This window comes from Stegodyphus dumicola, chromosome X1 (assembly GCF_044657685.1).
Source record: "Stegodyphus dumicola isolate Sdum_Otavi_A_Nest chromosome X1, ASM4465768v1".
In the NCBI taxonomy this organism is placed as follows: domain Eukaryota; kingdom Metazoa; phylum Arthropoda; class Arachnida; order Araneae; family Eresidae; genus Stegodyphus; species Stegodyphus dumicola.
In genome coordinates this window covers 254,077,316-254,096,314 of record NC_140780.1, presented here as the reverse complement: position 1 = coordinate 254,096,314, position 18,999 = coordinate 254,077,316, and the positions used below count along the sequence as shown (strand labels likewise).

At 31.4% G+C, this 18,999-nt stretch overlaps 1 protein-coding gene and 1 non-coding gene across 4 annotated transcripts in view; both read right to left on the bottom strand.

Annotated features, from left to right (window-relative positions):
- The window catches only part of LOC118188686 (uncharacterized), a 65,533-nt gene extending 47,906 nt beyond the window's left edge, over window positions 1–17,627 (bottom strand). For 2 of the 3 annotated variants that reach the window (XM_035359183.2, XM_085807521.1), the window contains exon 1: window positions 17,387–17,626. The gene's annotated coding sequence lies outside the window, so the exon portion shown is untranslated. Of the gene's footprint in view, window positions 1–17,386 lie in introns of all 3 variants that reach the window. The other variant, XM_085807522.1, reaches the window with a different exon arrangement.
- Window positions 341–413, bottom strand: TRNAT-CGU (transfer RNA threonine (anticodon CGU)). Its single transcript has one exon. It is a non-coding gene; the product is annotated as a tRNA-Thr (tRNA).
- Window positions 17,628–18,999: the final 1,372 nt, after the last annotated feature.

The window sequence follows — 18,999 nt, the reverse complement described above, 5'->3', positions numbered from 1 at the left end:
GAAAATTTTCCAAGTAAAAGGAAACGAGATCTTATCTCTTCTTTATTTACAGCAGCATAGCTAGCGAACTAAATGCAATTAAACCGCTACAAGAGGTGTTGCAGCCCGTTACATTAAAACTCTCACCTTATAAGATCTCTTGATAATAAGAAGAATTAATGGATTCGGCAGATTTAGCTTAAAATCTGGAAGTCAAAATTGAGGTTTCTAATATTTTCACCAGAGATCCCCTGAAATCCCATTATATTACTGTCTGTGAAATAACAAATATTATGATTTACTATTACTGTGTAGAGACATTAGGTATTTTTTGAAAGCAGGAAAGATGAAAAATGAGCAGTGCCCTCGCCGGGACTTGAACCACGGACCTCTCGAATACGTGTCGAGTGTGCTGACCACTACACCACGAAGGCATGAAAAGAAGGCGGGAGAAATACCTTATATACTTCCTCTTTCAAAGGACGAATGGGGATTAGGGGACCTAATCGCCAAATCCTGGTAGTGGAGAATCACCATCCACCACCATTTTTAGTTCGGGCGCCACTGTAGAGATATTAGGTATTTTGGAAAGCAGAGGAAGTGAAAAATGAGCAATACTCGAATCACGGACCTCTCGAATACCCGCTGAGGGCGCTGACCATTACACCACGAAGCCATGCTAAGAAGGCGGGAGAAATACCTTATAACTGGATACAGAATTTCACTTTAAAGCTTTACTTTTAAATAAGTAAGTGTGTAGTAGTGTTATTTAAATTCAGATGAAATTAATTCATCATAGAAATGTTAGCTATAAACATGCAACTCGTTTTAGGGTAGAAAAAAGCAAATCAACAAATTAAACGAAAGTTGTGTTTTAAAAGCTAAATTAAAAATTTCCTTTACATATATATGTATTCATAGCTACATGGTGTCAAATTGATTCAAAAGTTACAGAATTAAAATATCAGTTTAATTCACTCGTGTACTCTTCATAAGGACTCTGGAGTTGAAACTAAGTGTTACAGGTTAAATTGTTGGGTGTTTTAATCGTTTCCTCCATGTGTAGAATAAGAGCCAGTTTCTGTTATAAAAGTCCTATCAGAAGGCTGTATAGACATCAGGTATTTTTTTGGAAGCAGGAAAGATGAAAAATTAGCAACGCCTTCGCCGGAATTCGAACCACGGACCTCTGCAATACCGGCCCAACGTGCAGAACCACTACACTACGAAGGCACGCTAGGAAGGCGGGAGAAATACCTTATAAGGCATCTCTCTCTTTAGGCAGAGAGTCTTCGAATTCCTTGCCTAATTACACAAACAAATAATAAACTGAAAACTTCAGCTCGTTAATTAACTCTTTTTTCAGAAAGACAGAAACATAAATAAATTTCACTTGAAATGTTGTATAATATTAAAATAATTTACTGGATAAGCAAGTTAAACAACCCATGTCCTTTAATTTAGATTTCAAAATCTTAGATTATCAAATATATTCATAATCAAGTTTCATGCGCCTACCCATCCATGAGAATTTCATTAGAATAACTAAAATTTCTTGACGTATCCAGTTTCCAAGGTCTGAATTAATTGACCTACTTTTCTAAGATTTTAATCGATAGTATGATCTTTTTTCTTTTGCTTCCATACATGAAGACAGTTTCCGGCGAATACAAAACCACTGAGTGAGATTTTATTCTGCAGTGCGATTTTAATGGTTACATGAGCCTTCATTAGCATTTTTATAATTTATTATTACTTTTCTTTAACACGAATTCCCTTAAAACTGTCCAATAAAAGTCAGCAGTCGTAGTCATCATGTGATTGAAATCAAAGGCTTAAAATACAAAACATGGATTCTACCAATCTTAAATGAATACCATCCAGGTTTCGTTAGAAAGTCAATACACTACTTCAGATTACAGCTAAAACACACTTTAAGCAATTAAGAAAATGCCTGTTATTATAACTATTTTTTTCTTAAGAATTTTATTACCACAATTATTATTTTCTTAGAATTCTATTGCAATATTTGAAATAAAATAGTAAAAGCAAACCGTTCCTTCCAAAATAAATTTTACTTGCCTGAGTAGAAGAGAATCCTTCACAGAGAAGTGTCGTTCAGCTATTATAATTAAATGAGAAAGAATGCTGAATTTTCACTTAAATGTGCCTTTCTTAAGCAGGTCATCACTATCCGTGATTTTGGAAATATTTTTAAAAAATGTTACAAATTAAAAAAAAATAATAATAATAATAATAATAACATTTTTCTACTAAGCAATTTAGCTTTTTTATTATTATTATTCATACACGGTAAATTTGGGCAATGAGATTTATTCCCCAACTTCGAAGTAGCTGAATCTCAAAATAATTGTTGTTTCTTTAAAGATTTTAAACAGATACCGAGGTTTATGAAGACTTTTTAAAATCTACGATATGGTGGCAATTTTTTCAATCCCTCTGCTTTTTGAAACATTTCTCGACTATCACACTTTTCTTTCAGCATGATACTTGATTACATCTAGTGTTTTAAGGTATTGAGACTTAATACTAACATTCTAAATTTTCTGAAATGATTTAATATTGCCTAAGCTTAGGGTAGAAGAGTGCAATACATATGCTTTGCATAAATCACGCCGAAAAATAAAAGAATAACAGCAGGAAGAAAACAAAAATATTCTCCACTGCCACCAAACTTCCATTATTTTCCTTACAATAGAAGTAAACCAAAGGTACTCCTTCCTATAGTTTTAGAATTTCCATTTCAAAACGTAAACCATATCGAATTTTACTGTAAACTCAACATTTGCAAACTCGAAAACATGGGGTAACATAAATAGGACATTCGAAAAACATTTCACTTATTACTACTACAAAGTTTGTGGCTTGAAGGTTACAGCTAACTTAAGCCTGTTGGGAAATTCCTCTCCAGGATTATGTGACTATTAATTATTAGTTACCATTAGTTTGCCTTTATTTTCATTCTCTTTCCTTTACTGGAGCAAAGAATGACTATTTGAGACGTGAAGAGTAATTTTTTCAGGTAATCAATACGTCGTTAATAATATAGAATTATAACTAATATAGGTCATGTATATTTTGAACAGCATCGTATAATGAGTTCGTGGTGTGGGGATTAAAGGAGGCAGCGAGGGTGAATGCGGATTATACCTGAAATGGTACATATGAGTTTTTCAATTAAAATAAATCATAGACCGAGGTGTGGAGAAAATATGCAAATTTCTTAGGATAACTCGAAGAAATGTTATAGGTAATGTGCCTCTTGTGTTGCACGAGACGGCTTATTTTGGGGAAAAAAATAATGTAATTTAAATCGGTTCTAAATGGCAGATTACATATGTTGGGAGAAAGACAAGAATGCGACAAAAACAATGAATTGATCACATTTGCTGAGCTTAATAAGTCAGTCCTATCTATGAGGGAGGAAAAAGCCATTATTTTAAATCAGAAAATTTTCAAACGCAGTTTCACAAATTAGACAATAAGTAAGGCATAATGATCAAAAGTGAAGAGACAGGAAGTACCTTCAAGCACATCCAAAAATGCCATATAATTTCCAACGGCAAAAATTAACGATCATTTCAATCTAACGCCTTTCGGGAAATTACGTAATACTCAGAAATATAGCTATACCTTTACTTTTCAAAAACCCTGTTGCCAATTACATTAGTCGAGCAACATTTTGAACAACTAGACTGGTTTATGCAGTTCAATGCTGAAACAGGGAGTGCATTGTCATCAGCTGTGTCTTATGTGTGGGTGTCATCCACCATTGTATCCACGTATGGAGTTAACGTGGGTGTATGCCTTTCTTCGCAATACACGTAAGTCACAGCCAGGGTCCAGAGACTATTTATGTATTCATAAAATTAGTCGATTAATTAATTAACAGATATCAGAATGTCTTTTAATTCGTATATTATTTGCTAACATCATGAACGATATGTAGTCATATACTAAATTTAACAAAATACTTTTGCAGAAAATGCAGGCATGCAATAATAAAATACCCTTGCATTGTTTGTTTTGATTAAACTAAAGCTAAGTAAATAACTCGAACGTTCATAATGAATGCAATTATTAATTATTAGTTATTTGATGCGATACATAAACAGTACCGCCCATTTTATGAATTAAATATAAGCAAATTCCGAAGCTAATCAAAAACAGATTCCATTAAGTAAGATGCTAAATTCATTATGCGGAAATCTGTGATCTAAAGGCTGAGAAACAGTAATTATATTTATAGACTAATTTAAATGTACTTCACGGAATTGAATTCACTACTTTGCTTTACGGAACATATTACAGCTTTTTTCATAAAGAATAAAACAGTTTCATTACTTCTTAATGCGAGGTGAATCTGATATTAAGAAATTTCAAAACTAACGCAAGTACGATTTCAAATGCATTGGAAAAGTATTGCTAATTATGCAAATATATAGTATTTGAGAATAATTACGGCACATTGAAAGAAAGAAAAATGTTGAAAAATTGCATGACTTTCTTATATCTCGTCTTCAACTAACGCAAAACTAACGCAAGTACGATTTTATATGCATTGGAAAAGTGTTGCTAATTATGTAAATATACGGTCTTTGAGAATAATTACGACACATTGAAAGAAAGAAAAATTGCACAACTTTTCATATATACAGTCTTCACGTATCGAAACAATATACTGCAAATATTTTCTGCTCACTTTACGAACGTAATTTACGTAATTTGAAGCTTAGAGAAATTCCTCAAAATTATTCTCATACATCTTTCCCTACACGCATCTAATACTAAGCTTCTAAACTTCCAGTTAGCTCCCGCAGAATGTTTATGCAGGACAGAGTATTTACTAGTTATTTACAATTTGTTAAGCTCTTCTTTTAAAGATAACGTGTTTGTTATGTATGGATAATGTTTGGCGTCGTCACTGTTTGTTTTATCGCAAATAATCTAATGAAGAAATTAAAATTTGTATTCAACTTATTTTGTAGTTTCCTTAACCTTTCAAAACCCAATCTAAAAATACAGTCTAACTCTAGTTTCTCTACAGATTCATTCTATGCGTAGGGTAAAAGAGCATTGATAACACACCAATAAAATCCTATCATAAGCAAATATTATTCATTATTCTTATATTATGAAGTAGTACTTACAAAAATATCCTTTAGTTAAACTTTGAAAATGAAACGGTCGAGGGAAGAAACCGCTGCACTACGCATTCTTCTGAAGGGCGTTGAAGGCTGACCATTAGTTCTGATAACACATCGCCAGGAATACTGGTCACGGTAAATTCGGATGCGAGCTTTTTATTGCAACAGAGTAGTATGGCATGTCTGAGAAACATCTTGCTTGACGTATTACCATAATAAACTATAAAATTATTATTTTTGAAACGGTGGAAGATAGAGCTACGAAAGTGGAACTACAAAATATTTATTCTAGAAAGTAAGTTTCATCAGTGGAAATATGATGCTTAGCAATTCAGATCTCCATGTTGAACAATAAATAAAGTCAAATGACAGCTCACTAGCAAAGTAATATTGCCATCGTCTGGCACAAACTGCGGCACTGCATTATTTGAGCTAAAATTTACTATGCATACTGCCGTAGCCTATACAAAACTTAAAAATTCTTTTTACTTATCTTTTAACGACATTAGGATGTATAAAAGAGGAAATGATAAACTGAAAATTCTTACACATGAAGATGAAGAAAACGTGAATTATTTAAAGGTACAGAGGTTAGAAATACCAGTTAGAGATATTCTGGAGAATATTCTGTTTTATACAAAATGAAATTTAATAAATGATACTTCGCTCGGGATCTGAATCTCTTGAAAAATTTATACCTATAATGTTAATCTCTTCGTTGGCTGAGCAGATGGATTAATTTTACGCGTCGACATTTCATGTTACAATTAACTACTTATCGGGTAGCATATAAGTACTCAGTCTCATTAATGAACATAGACCGACCTTAAATCTATGAAACCAGAATAAAAAGCGCAGAAATTGCAAGAGAAAACGAACTTTTCCAAAAACGGTACAACAGGAAGGAACGTTGTATATAGGTCGATATAAATTCAGGTTTCAAAATCATTGATTGCATTTAATCAAAGTTCAACTCCAGGAAAAAGGCTTTTGTTCACTCAGTTACAATGTTTTTTTAAAAATTATATTAAAAAAATATTTATGTTTAAAAACTTGTACGTTTATTCCAAAATAACAACTACTTTTTGACAATATGTGGAAACACTTCATTACGCTCGAGTTTCTCCTCATTATTTTTCTCAATGTTTATTTATTTCAACATTTTTTCCAGTTTAATGATACTGATACACTGCGTAATTAAAAATATGTTTTTTTTTTTTTTTTTTTTTTTTTTTTTGCATGGAAGATGCCTCAATGATTTCTAGCACTGTAGCCTGATATATGAAAATCAACTGAAGTTTAAAATGAACACGTTTGAATTTTTCGGCTTTAAGATTTTATAATTAAACAAGTTCGATGGTTAAGAGCAAAGTATGCAAATTTTTGTAACGTATCTTATGTTAATTAACCGGTTACTATGATTTTAATCTTTACTATAACTTCTTCCTTCCATATTCCTCACTAGAATGCAAATTAGTTTTGAGGGTATCCAAGTTGAGAGTTTTGAATTTTAGTGAGAAAATCTTCTAGCACTCGCGTCTGCTGTTAGAATTCCTCGTCAGCTCTATCTAAAAGTGACATTCCGGCTTTGGCATTCTCTCATGAGCCGATACTTTAAACTTATGCGCCGGTAAATTACTGAGCCAACTTATAGCTTATTTTGTTCAATGCATAGTCTTAAACTACGTTACCCACGTTGGAATTTAATTGGCTGTGCTTCCTCAATTTGAACAGCCACAAGTAGGGTTTTTCAGCTGTCACACAAGTCGTGCTTTATGTTCAGTACAGACTAACTAAGAAGGTTATTTAAAACCTTTTCCTATATTTGTGAGGTTTTAAGACGTAGTGATAACTCGCTAACTTCTCTAGTACGGTTTGCAGAAATTATTTTCCGTTTCCAGATCAATAGCAACCCTACATGCTATTTGTTTTAAAAGAATGCCTTCGTGAAGGACTTTCTCAGAGAAACAAGCTAGTATTCTCCTTATACAAAGGCAAAAACTACGACTTTGTGCTGCAAGCTCGAGCAGTTTTTCAGATTGACTCGGAAAGTCTATTATTCACTCGAAAACAAAACTGAAGCTCAGATATATGCAGCTACAGTAAGAAATGCATTTTTTCTTGCATGTTGTGGCGGTACAATAGTTAGCATTTTGCCCCAGCATATCTAATGTCTTGTATTCAGCTCCGGGTGAGGGCAAATTTTATTTTCAAGAATTTCTCGCTTCTGGTCCCTGTTCACTGAGAGTACCTTTTTCTAGTTAGCAGTAAAGGTATTATATTCTGGAATGTTTTTTAAAAATAAGACAAATTAGATTAGATTACACTTATTAGATTATGGAAAAGCATAGTAAGGCTATCTGCCTGGGTAAAGGAATATTTTCGTGGTGATTTTTTGAGAAAAAAAACTGGCCTATATTTATGTTACATATGTAGAAAACCCCGTACAGCACTCCGTTCACAGGGATTCGAGCTCAGGTCGAGCTACTAGTGTTCATCGACCTAACCCACTCAGCCGCAGGAGCACTAAAACAGTTTAATAAGTTTTATAAGCGAATTAGAAACATAATTCTAAAAAAAAGATTTATAAAAGTACAAAAAGTTGTTTACGCAGACGTTGTCAGAAAATCATTGATAAAACATATTTTGACATACGTTTATAAATTTATTGATAATATTTTGATATTTACGCATAATTTTAAGGATATGTGTTTCAAAATAAAGAAAACCTAACTGGTAAAATTTTAGGTATAAAACAACATTCAGTTTCATACAGTATTCCACTTGAATTTATTTGAAAAGTAAAACTCCCAAACAGCTGCAGCTGTCATGGGAAGAGATCTGTCATAGGAAATGTTAAGACAGTCTAGAAAAAATTTAATTATCTTGTTTATTCAAGAAATATTTGGGAAAGGGGAATAATAGCTCACAAAGATAACAAATAAAAGACTTTGGAAAATAAAATTTATATTTTACGCATCCAATTGGTTACACTTATTGTTGAAAATTAAGCCCATTTTTCTCTTAAACAGTATCTTTCAGATACCTGATATATTTATTAAAAGCAATTGATGGCCTTTATAAATTGTATTCAGACAGAACAACTGTAACATACATTCAGACAGAATAACTGCAACGAGCTTATAATACAATTAACTACTCTTTAATCAGTTCTTTGATAAGAGCAAACAAAGATTGTACAAGTAGATATCTAAATGAATTACTAAACATAATTTAGCACAGAAAATGTTTGTACATCTTCCAATCCATTTGACTTACTTTAACTAACATTTTTCTAGATCAACAGTTAATTATTTTTATATTATTTTGATTTCATCGCCTTTCGTCTAAACTTTTGACTAACGCTAGCATCCGACTAGATCTTGCGAACCTGGGACTCTTAAATTGATTTTGACAAATTTGAGTTTCAATGTAAATTTCTCTACACAGCGTATTCGAAAAAATTTGGTCAAAATCTTATTACTTTAAATGTTGATCCTAGACAGACATTTCTAATTAGAGAGAATTTTATAAGAGCAGTTTCAGCCTTGAGAATCGGATAAATATAAAATCAAATAGACAAAATGTAAATTTGGAAAATATTAGTCATGCTTTAATGAATGTGGAGAATTATTTACGTTGAATGCCAAAAAAAAAAAGTGTCCATACCTTTCAAATGTTTTCACTGGGCCAGTTACAAATTTATAAACGGTTGCGGCTTTGCAAATTTAGCAATGCTTCAAGGTGCATCTTTTTTCATAGTTGCTCCTTAAATTTGAAAAACGTTTTCCGTGAATTGAATGTTAGGCAGAAATAGATAAGTTTGTGAATAAAAATAAAAATCTAAGTTTCTATACTCTTGTGTGTGTAATAAAAATTCCAACAAGAAATGAATTATTTTGTTTCAATAAGTTTATATGTTCCGTAACCTTTTGCACCCAAATTTCCAGAGATATCAAAGAGTAAATTTACTCACACAGGTAATATTTACATACTTATTAACATCTAAAATTCAACACTCTTCATAGAAAACTTAAGAATCAGCTGCAAGACCGAAAGTTTCTTTATCTTATGGTTAATAGTTTCGTCTTGGATGAAACAAGATTCGGAATCATATTTGTAAATGGCACCTTTATTTTTCGGTAAAAACATTTATTAAGAGCTTCTCTCTGAAATTTACACATACAAGTACGTGAATTTTTATTTTCAATTAATTAAAATGTAATGGATATTTTCCCCTCTTCAAATACCTCCCAGAAAGAGAATTTTATGAAAAATAGTCTCAACAGTATAAATATTAATGAGACTGTTTTTATAAAACTCTAAAGCTTATTCTAAAAAAATTTGTAACTGGAAATATACGTCTAAAATCAATATTTAACGAAATAAAGTCCCTACTCGCCTTTTCTAAACACTCCAAGCCCATAAAAGTTACTTTAAAATTTTTTATAAATGACATTAAAAAATATTGTTACAGGTTTTATTTTCACTAGTCTCAGTAAATGCTCTAGACATGAATTTCTCATTACAAAGTCTCTCAAAACAAGATAGAGAAATTTATGAAAATACTTTAGCAATAGGGTAAAAGGTTCTATATAAAAATTATTTTTTCCTTTGGTCCCATAAAGCAAAAAAGCAGTAAATGCATTCTTTTATGTATTAAGGGTATATTATAATTAATAGTTTCATGTGGTTCATTGCACTACTAAAAAAGGGTTTCTCTCTATACAGAACCATTAATCGCCAAAACATGAAACTGTAGTTTTGATTGTTTCACCTAAATCTGGTGAAAATATTAAATGAGTCTCTTGGTAATAAGCATTAAAATGGGAACTTGTTAATTTACTCTCGAGTACAAATTGAAATTTAATGTATAAAGAACGGTTCATAAATTGGGCCTTTCTTTCCTGGGTGAGCTATATAAAAAATTGAATTTTTTATTTACAGAACACTCCAATCCCCACTGCTGAAACTGTGTTCATAAAACTCTCTACATAATTTTGAGAAAATCTGAAACTGGAAGTAAATACTTGGATCAATATTTAAAGGAACGTTTTTAGCCATTTTTTCAAACACTATGGATATATATTTACTTTGTCCCCAACATTTATCCTTTTGTTTCAGGTGTAAAAATATCTAAGCATAGTTCTAGCAGTAGAACTACAAATTCTTCAACCTGTTGATCATACGTATTTCATTGTGTTCGCAAATGGGTATGAAACACTGCAAGAACGTTTAGAAAACGATTTAGATGGAAAGCGTAAATGCATTATAGTAAATTGATTACAAGAATAATTTGACTGTCTTTTACACTTCGATCAAGAATAAAAAGAGCAAAAGTTTTCAAAATAAAGAATGCTACAAGCGTCAAAAAATGCACAGTTTTAAATTCTGAAAAAAAAAAAAATAATTGATTGGATGTGGCTCAGAAAACTACATTAAGTTAGATGCAAGTCATTACAAAATTCATATTAAATGCTGTGACAATACGCATCAAGATAAATTTCTCTAAATTACCACATAAATGTTTCCGGTGCTTGGTTGACAATTTTATAAACATACAAAAACTGCAAGCATTTTGCGGTTTTGCAACTGAGGATGGTGGTTCGGTGAAGCCATCGAAACTAGTCCTGTGAAAATTTTGTAAATATAACGCTGATTTTTGTTGTTTGAATTAGTATTTATTCGGCGTGTTATTGTGTCTTAATTAAAAGACACATTAATAAATAACAGTAGCTAATAAGCAAAGGTTTAAAACAGACACCTTTGCCTTTTATTATACTCAAAATTATCATGCCTATTATTGTGTTTTCTAAAGGCTAACAAATAAGTATAGGTTTAATAAATAAATAGGCATACTTAATACGTAACGTGCAGTTTGTTAATATATAAATCCACGGAAATGATTAAACTGCTAACAAACACCTCTAAAATTTAACTAAGTACCTAAATATAACAAAATTTAAAAACTTTAGTAGTTTTTTAAAACCATCAAATTTCATGGAATCTGCTTTATTTCATATTATTTTCGGTAACTTATATATTTAGCGCCATTTTATTTCCTCTGAACATGGCAAACACTTGATAACGCACGTGATCTAAACGTAGCTTTTCATTTACTGTTGTAATTATTATTACAAGAAATGAATCATCATTAACGAATGAAACTGTAAATAGTTTTGAAATGTTATGTCATACTTTGAGATTAAATTACAGATCTTTGTTTAATTTAATGCTTTTTTCCTCCAGTACATAGAATTTTTCAAAACTTTTAATTAACAGGGGAGGAAAAAAATGGACCCAAATTTAGAAACAGATTTATTTATCGCTACTTCTTACAAAATACATTTTGATCATATTTTAAAAAAGAAAATTTCCTCAGCTTCGCTGCATTACAGAAACAGAAAATAAATCCCTTCTATTTATCTTGCCGTAATATTTCTTTTCTTTGTTTCACGGTTCAGTAACCGCATTAAAGAAATAGCATACGATTGGAATTGAAGCACATACAAAAATACAACGGATTTGCGCCTTTCAGAACGTAGTCAGTGAAGCCTGACATAAGCCGTGGTAAGTAACAGAGATAAATATGTATGGAAGATTGGGAGATCACGAACTTTGTGGCAGGTGCGGCGATATTAGAAATCACGAACAAATTTCCTTTATTTGTTTTGACTTTACACTCGCAAGTGCAGGAAGAACTCAGGTATACGAGTCATTTAAAAATAGTGCATTTAAATAAGAATGAAATCTTATTGCAACACTTAAAACAAACTTCGATGATGAGGAACTAGTAATTGCCTTTTGGATAACATTAAAACATGTCAGAGCAAAGCCAGGTTTTTCCCGGTCGCTGTCATTTAAAGCAAGTAATAAAAAATATTGAGAACAAGACAGGAGACAGCTAAGCCCAATTCGATTCCTAACTTTAAAATATGTACAATGAAAAAAGCTCACCTTCTCATTAATTGCGATTTATTTGTTCGGTGATATTTTTATTCAAAGCATGATTATATTTAGTACGTTTATATAAATTGTTTCTGGATTTGAATAAGTGTGACATTCAGTTTTTAATTTAACCAATATAATCGCACCAGTTGCTTGCTGTAACCGTTAGGTGTCTGTATACTGAATTACAGCGGGCGATGTGGGAAAATTCTGATACATCAAACGCGACGCAAACGAAAAATGCTTAAACACCCCACAAACATAACAGTGGGAAACTACATACTTAATACACGTAGGTAGGAAACCACATCTTAAGCTGTGTCTAAAATGAAGGAATAAACTTGAAACATTGACCTTGACCTCTAAAAATTGTTTACCATAGTTTTAAAATGTGCTATTCCAGTTTCCCAACACAGAATGCCTTTGTCTGATACTAATTCACCAATTTGCAATGCAAATTGCGTAAACGAAAGTAAGGCTTAGTTACGTTGAATAATAAAAGCATGCCAAACTCATTATTTCTGGTACAGACTACATTAAAACACAGTAGCATCAGGTGAACAGCCGCAATATAATACTGGAAAAGAATATTTTAGAATATACAGGGAAGATTACGCGAAAAAACTTATTATTAATGTACTTATGAAAAAAAATAAAGTATGATCTTTTGCTCAGAAATGCAATGAAACATAGCATGTTCTAAAAAAGTACTTGACGTTTCATAACTATGTTAATTCCGTTTGCATAAATTCTTGATCTTTACCTTCCCATGTACGCCTATTCTCATTGAAAACTTCTGAAATACCCTTTGAGTAGCGCCAGATTTTACATATAACTTAAATATTGTTTCCTAAAACAACATTTAAGAATGCTTTAACCTTCTTAATTTAACATTTATTTTTGTTTACGTTCTTAGATTTATTTTTAAATTTAAACTAATGCAAACATAAAACCGTTTAAATAATAAACGCCTGTTAACCTTCATCTCGATCTTTGTTAAAGCAACGCACCTAAATTTTAAAACGATAATAAATCATTTCAGAAATTTTTCCTTTTCTCTTTAAATGTAAGGGATTACAGAGTAAAAAATCTAGGCTTTGCAAGGAAAGAAAAATCGTTATTTTGACGAGGAACAGCAAAATAACATATTCTAAATAAAAATAAGGTTTCGTTGAATTTGAATATCTTAACTAATGATAAATATATGAAATTCTACCGTTAAATTTCTGTAAGCTGCTTAACTAAAATGCTACTTAAATTTATTTATATAAAATACATCATAAAGTAAAATATTTATAATTTGGCACACTGTATCTTTACATTTCTTCGGTCTCGTGCAACTAAACCAAGAAAACTGATGTGCATTTAAAGTAAATTTTACTTTTTCTGACAAAACATGCCTCCAATAAGATTCGTGACATTCCTTCACTTACTCCACTTCACTACTAGCAGAACTAAGGGTTTAATACCAGATGGTACGGGGGGTGGACTCTAAACAAGATGAATATATTATAAATAGAAACCATTGTTAATAAAACTATACAAAAATTTAACTAAGCTTTATTTAGAGAGAAGGATAATGCTATTTCGCAGAAGTTAAAGGGAAATGGATGCGCAATAAGGAAGGTTTGTCTCAAGTCTTTTCTACGGAGGCACAATACAGAAAGAATATTTTGTTTACAAGACTTTCAAACTATTCCATGTAATTATTCTTTCTTAGACGATTTTACTCTTGCTTTTATTAAACATTTCTTTTATCATTTCAGATCTCGCTAATGTTCAATAATACATTCGTGAGCAGTTTGAGAAGCATTTTTATGAAACTATGCATAAGTACGTTAATGGGAATCACCGAAGGTAAGTTACAACCACGGTGCATAGCAGTAATTAATAGACTAACAGCATATGCATGGCCTTTGGTTCAATCACGTTTTTAGCAGGGAAAGGAAGAAAGAAAAGTTTTTTTTTTTTTTTTTTTTTTTTTTTTTTTTACAGCTCGAAATAGCAAAATCTTCTCCGACAAGGTTTTCAGTATTTGTATATTTCTTCAGAAATAAGCGAATCATAGACTGCCTACAATTGTGAGGTTTAACCCTCTCAGCGTTACGGCCGGAAAATTCCGTACAGAAGGTTGCCTTCCACATTCATTATACATGAAAATTTCTGCTAGCTTTTAATGTATTTGATTTCAGTTTGGATGTATATTGGAAGAAAAGGAATCAAGGTGCAAAATGAAAGAGTCATTTTTTAAATTAAAATCAAGAAAATATCACTTATTCATGACATTTTGAGGAACTTTGAAATTTCAGGACTAAACCCTTAACGGTTCAAAAATCTGTGGCTTCCTTACCTGTTCGGATACAAATTACATTTGTTATTGTGATAAACCTATTTAAATAGTTTGTTTATTGCTCTAATTAACTAAATAACTTTAATTTTTGAAGCAAAAATATTTTTTGTTTTATTTCTTCTTCGTAGTTATCAAATATACAGGTTATAATGAAGATTACATATAAAGTAAACACATTTTCAATAGTTCCGCGTAAATAGTAATTAGTAATTATTAATGTACACCTATAATGTATTCCTAAATGCATATAAGTTTTAGTACGTCTTTCTACTTAATTCCATCTTTGTACGCATAGTAATTCTTTATAACATATTTCAGAATTATATAATATTTCATTACACAAATAAATATAATTTTATAGCTATAAAATGTACTATAAAAATTTCGTATGCATAAATGCTTAATAATGCAAGAATGGTTGCATAATGTTATTTATTGTATGCCTCTTGGTTTCAATTTCGTATATCTTGCTGTTTATAGCCATAATTCCATACGTTACTGGATTCTGGGGAAACAGAAGAAAATGCAGATTTCCGCAGATTCACTTTCCTGTCTAGCCGAATATAATAATATTCAAACTTAACATACTTTAAGTTTGAATATTGCCCTTCCCCCTTCTCCAAAAAATAAACTTGAGCTCCGATTTCCCATACATTCCAACTGAGCAGCTGAATATTGATACCGAGATAACCACGCTATTGCAATGTTTGTAAATGATACCAGAAGGCTATGAATATTTTTAGCATAATTTCAGTAGTACAGAAAATGAGAAATACTTCACGCTGAAATGGTAATAAACCACTTCAAATCTTCTAAACAATTATTAATGTATTATTAGATGTAAGGGACATCGGGAGAAAAAATCACAACACTGATACTAGAAAACATAATAATTTTGAGAAGGTAAAGTATAAAAATACATAGTAAAATTATTTTCAATAAATACAGATATCTTAACTAGCAAGAAACAAATTAAGGAATATCCTTAAAATTTCATAAGCTGCTTAACTAAAATGTTGCTTAAGTTTATTTACAAACTACTCCTAATTTTGGAAGATTGTCTTTACTCATCTTTTCACCTCTTGTTAATTAAATAGCCATGAAAGCTAACGTGTAATTAAGGAAAAGCCTTATCACTAAATCACTTTTCCTAATAAAATATGCTCATAAATAAGATAAAGTTTTACACTCCTTCACTTTACTTCACTGAGGCAACATAATTAAGGAATACACTATATGAGGTAGCTTTAAAAAATAACTAACAGTTCTAAATCCCAGAAGGCATAACTATCCAAATAAAAATAAGTAATTATTAATTACATATACCATTTAAGTCCCCCCTCGAGAAATATATATATATATATATATATATATTGAAAACAAAATAAGTAAAAGTAAATTAAAAAGCCCATGACTTGCGCTAAAGCTGCAAAGTAATAATCCAATAATTTAAGCTCATCTCCATGGCTTTAAATTGAATTTGAGTAAAAATTTTTCTTATTATAAATTATATATATACATAAACTGAAAGCAATTAAAATTTTAAAAAAAAGTTGAATCGGATTTTGATTGCATTCTTCTTCCTCTTCTTTTATATGTATTTTTACGCATTTCTATTGTTTTTGAGATTTCTTCTGGTTTAAAAACACTGAGTTGATGAGTTTTTTTACATTTTTTATTGGGAGATTTTGGGATTGTACTGGTTTTAAATTTTATTTCTTTCATGTCTTTGTGGTATTAGTTCAAAATTAATGACTGTTTTGTCTGTAATTGGTTTTTCAGCAGCATTTCGCGCGGAAATTATATTGTGGTATCTTTGCTGTAAAAAAGTTATGTAACACTATATATATTGACTCAACAACATGTAAAATTCTAATAAATTAAAAATGTTAATGGCTGCGTAATTTTTTCAAACAAAACTAATATTTTATATCATTTTCCAAGATTCTATCATTTCAGCTAGTATTCTATACCCGCAATTTTTTTCAAAGTACGGGGAGAAGAAACAAAAATTTAAAAGTCGGAGATTCGACACATTTAGCTTTTCTAGTAGTTGAACATAAATACCATTTTACGCCTGTTTTTGATAATATTGGTCTGAGCACTGCGTATATGTAGCTGCTTATGATTTTATGTACGGAAGTTAACATTTATTCTGCAAGAAAAAAAATTGTTTTTGGCTAGAAGGGAGGAATATATCCAATTTTATTTACTTATATTCTTTAATCATTCGTAAACACAAAAAGTAAGGAATTGTGTTTTATGTAGATTAGAATCATCTGCTACGCACGTTATACAAAAATATTTTGTAGCTTCATTTAAAAAAGTTAAACATATTTTCATGCTTCATTTACATGTTAAGACCGTAGATATATTGTAATAATCTCCGTAGATACTACGTACACTTATTTAGGTTCAGTTTGAAAGCTAACATACTGTGCATTCTTCCTCACGTTTATCTAATCTATATTTTTCAATACCACCTGTTTAAATAGCATAATATAACAGCTGCAAATTTTATTTGAATCATCGGCACTTATAGTTTACTTCCTGTTTCCAATAACGCAAAGACTTTACGAGTGCTTGCCGTTGTAAAAATATCTTATTAAGAAAAATGCTTTGGTTCAGCAACACGAAGACTTAACTTGCCTTTCAAAAGTTTTCAGTTTAAATGAATGTTTAATTAGTATCTCTCAGATCGATTTTGAAATTTGATTTAAATGGATAATTTCACGAAATTTGTATTAATAAATCACATTAAAATATTCAACGCTTCGAATTAAAACTGCAGGCTCTAAGTTTTCAATGATATAACTATCATAATAAGCATTCTGAAGAGAACTATGAAATTAAGTTGCTCTAATAAGGCAATGTGAAAATGAGAAAAAGATATGCAGTTTAGAAACCGAAAATATCGCTTAAAAGAGAGCAAACTCCTTACCGCTATTTTCAAAAGATTTATTTACATCCTTTTTCACTCCCGCCACAGACTGACCGTTGCATAAATTCACTGGTCCACGTTACGGAGAGTTCGGAAGTAGTCCTTGTTTTTTCAGCAAACCCACGACTTGGCACATGGACTAGGAGAGCAATAACAAATTTTCATTGCTCTAGCATGGCGACGAAATTACAGCTGTTCTCGGATTGCTCGGCGCGAGTTGGCGACTGCTGCGTCAGCAACCTAATAAGCGCGAGTCGCCAGTCGGTGTCAGCTGATCGCAACCTGCGCAACCGGTTCGCTTCTGTTGCACTGAGCTATCTGACGTAATCGCGCACTTTCGCAAGTTGGGTCACTCCGAAAAAACTATCGTTTCCTTCTCTCTTCAAGTGATAACGGTCCAGTGGGAGACAAACTGACCGTAATCGGATATTGTCATCTAAGTACAGTGAAGAGTAATTATATAAAAAAAGGAATGTTTTCTACTTTTGTCATTTTGTTGTTCATAAATAGGATTTCTGAATATAACGAGGAAGTTCATATGTGTTTATTCAAAGCTCAGGCAAAACATAGAGACTGAAAAAAATAATCAAATCTTTGTTGTTTAGACTAAAGAAAAAGATAAGGAAATAAATATAAACTTTCAATTTCGACACAATCGATACATTAAGTATAAATATGCTAGTGTATGTATGTACGAGATTAAGGACGAAAATTATAACCTAGGTACATAACATATGGCTTTATAAATGTCTTTTCTTAATCAAAATAGCAGCGTAGTTTAAGAGAGGCGAATGGGAAAATCAGTACTGAGAACTGCGTGTAAATGCCACTGAAACTTCTAGTTTTACATTCATAACCTAAAATTTCGTTACAACTTTATGTAATTAGCTTCATCTACACGTTTATTTTTCGGTGTATTTACAGTAAAATCTTTTATAGTCTAGAAGTGCTAAAATGTCTGCAGTCTACTTCTAAAAGTACAATGAAAAGTATATAATGGTGGCTGTTACATTGGTGAGAAATGCATTGTTGAAACTTTAAAAATAGATGAATGATGTTTCCCGCGGTATTTTGAAATTGCCATTTTGTCAGGACAGTTTCAAAGCACCTTCCTTCAGGATTTGAACGCAGAGGATGGTTTTCCGTATTCTGATTTGGTTTGGTTTGATTTGGTTTGCTTGATTAATTGGCAGGGCTATTCCGTATTCTGATTCAGGAACCCTAAATTTTCGCTTCCTCATCTCTTTTTAAAGTATTTATTCGTATTTTGCAATTGCAGTGTTATTAAGTTCACAATGAAAAATTTTCTGTAATTAGATATGCATCTGAAATCATACTTGATCAAATAAGTAATTTTTTAATTTTCACCGCTGAATAAGTTAGTGAATTAACTCATTAATATTAAAATGTGGTCTCCACAGCAGCATTATTCATTTGGTAACATGCAAATGTCAATACTGCCGCCACAATTATTACACTATGTACTTTTAATGTTTCAATGTACTGTCGTAATTTTTTTAAGTGCATTGCGCGTACCGCTGTTTATGAAATAGCTGCGAACATTTCGCCTACGTATCTTTCAGTGCTTTTATAGCTCATGAACTTAAGGGGTA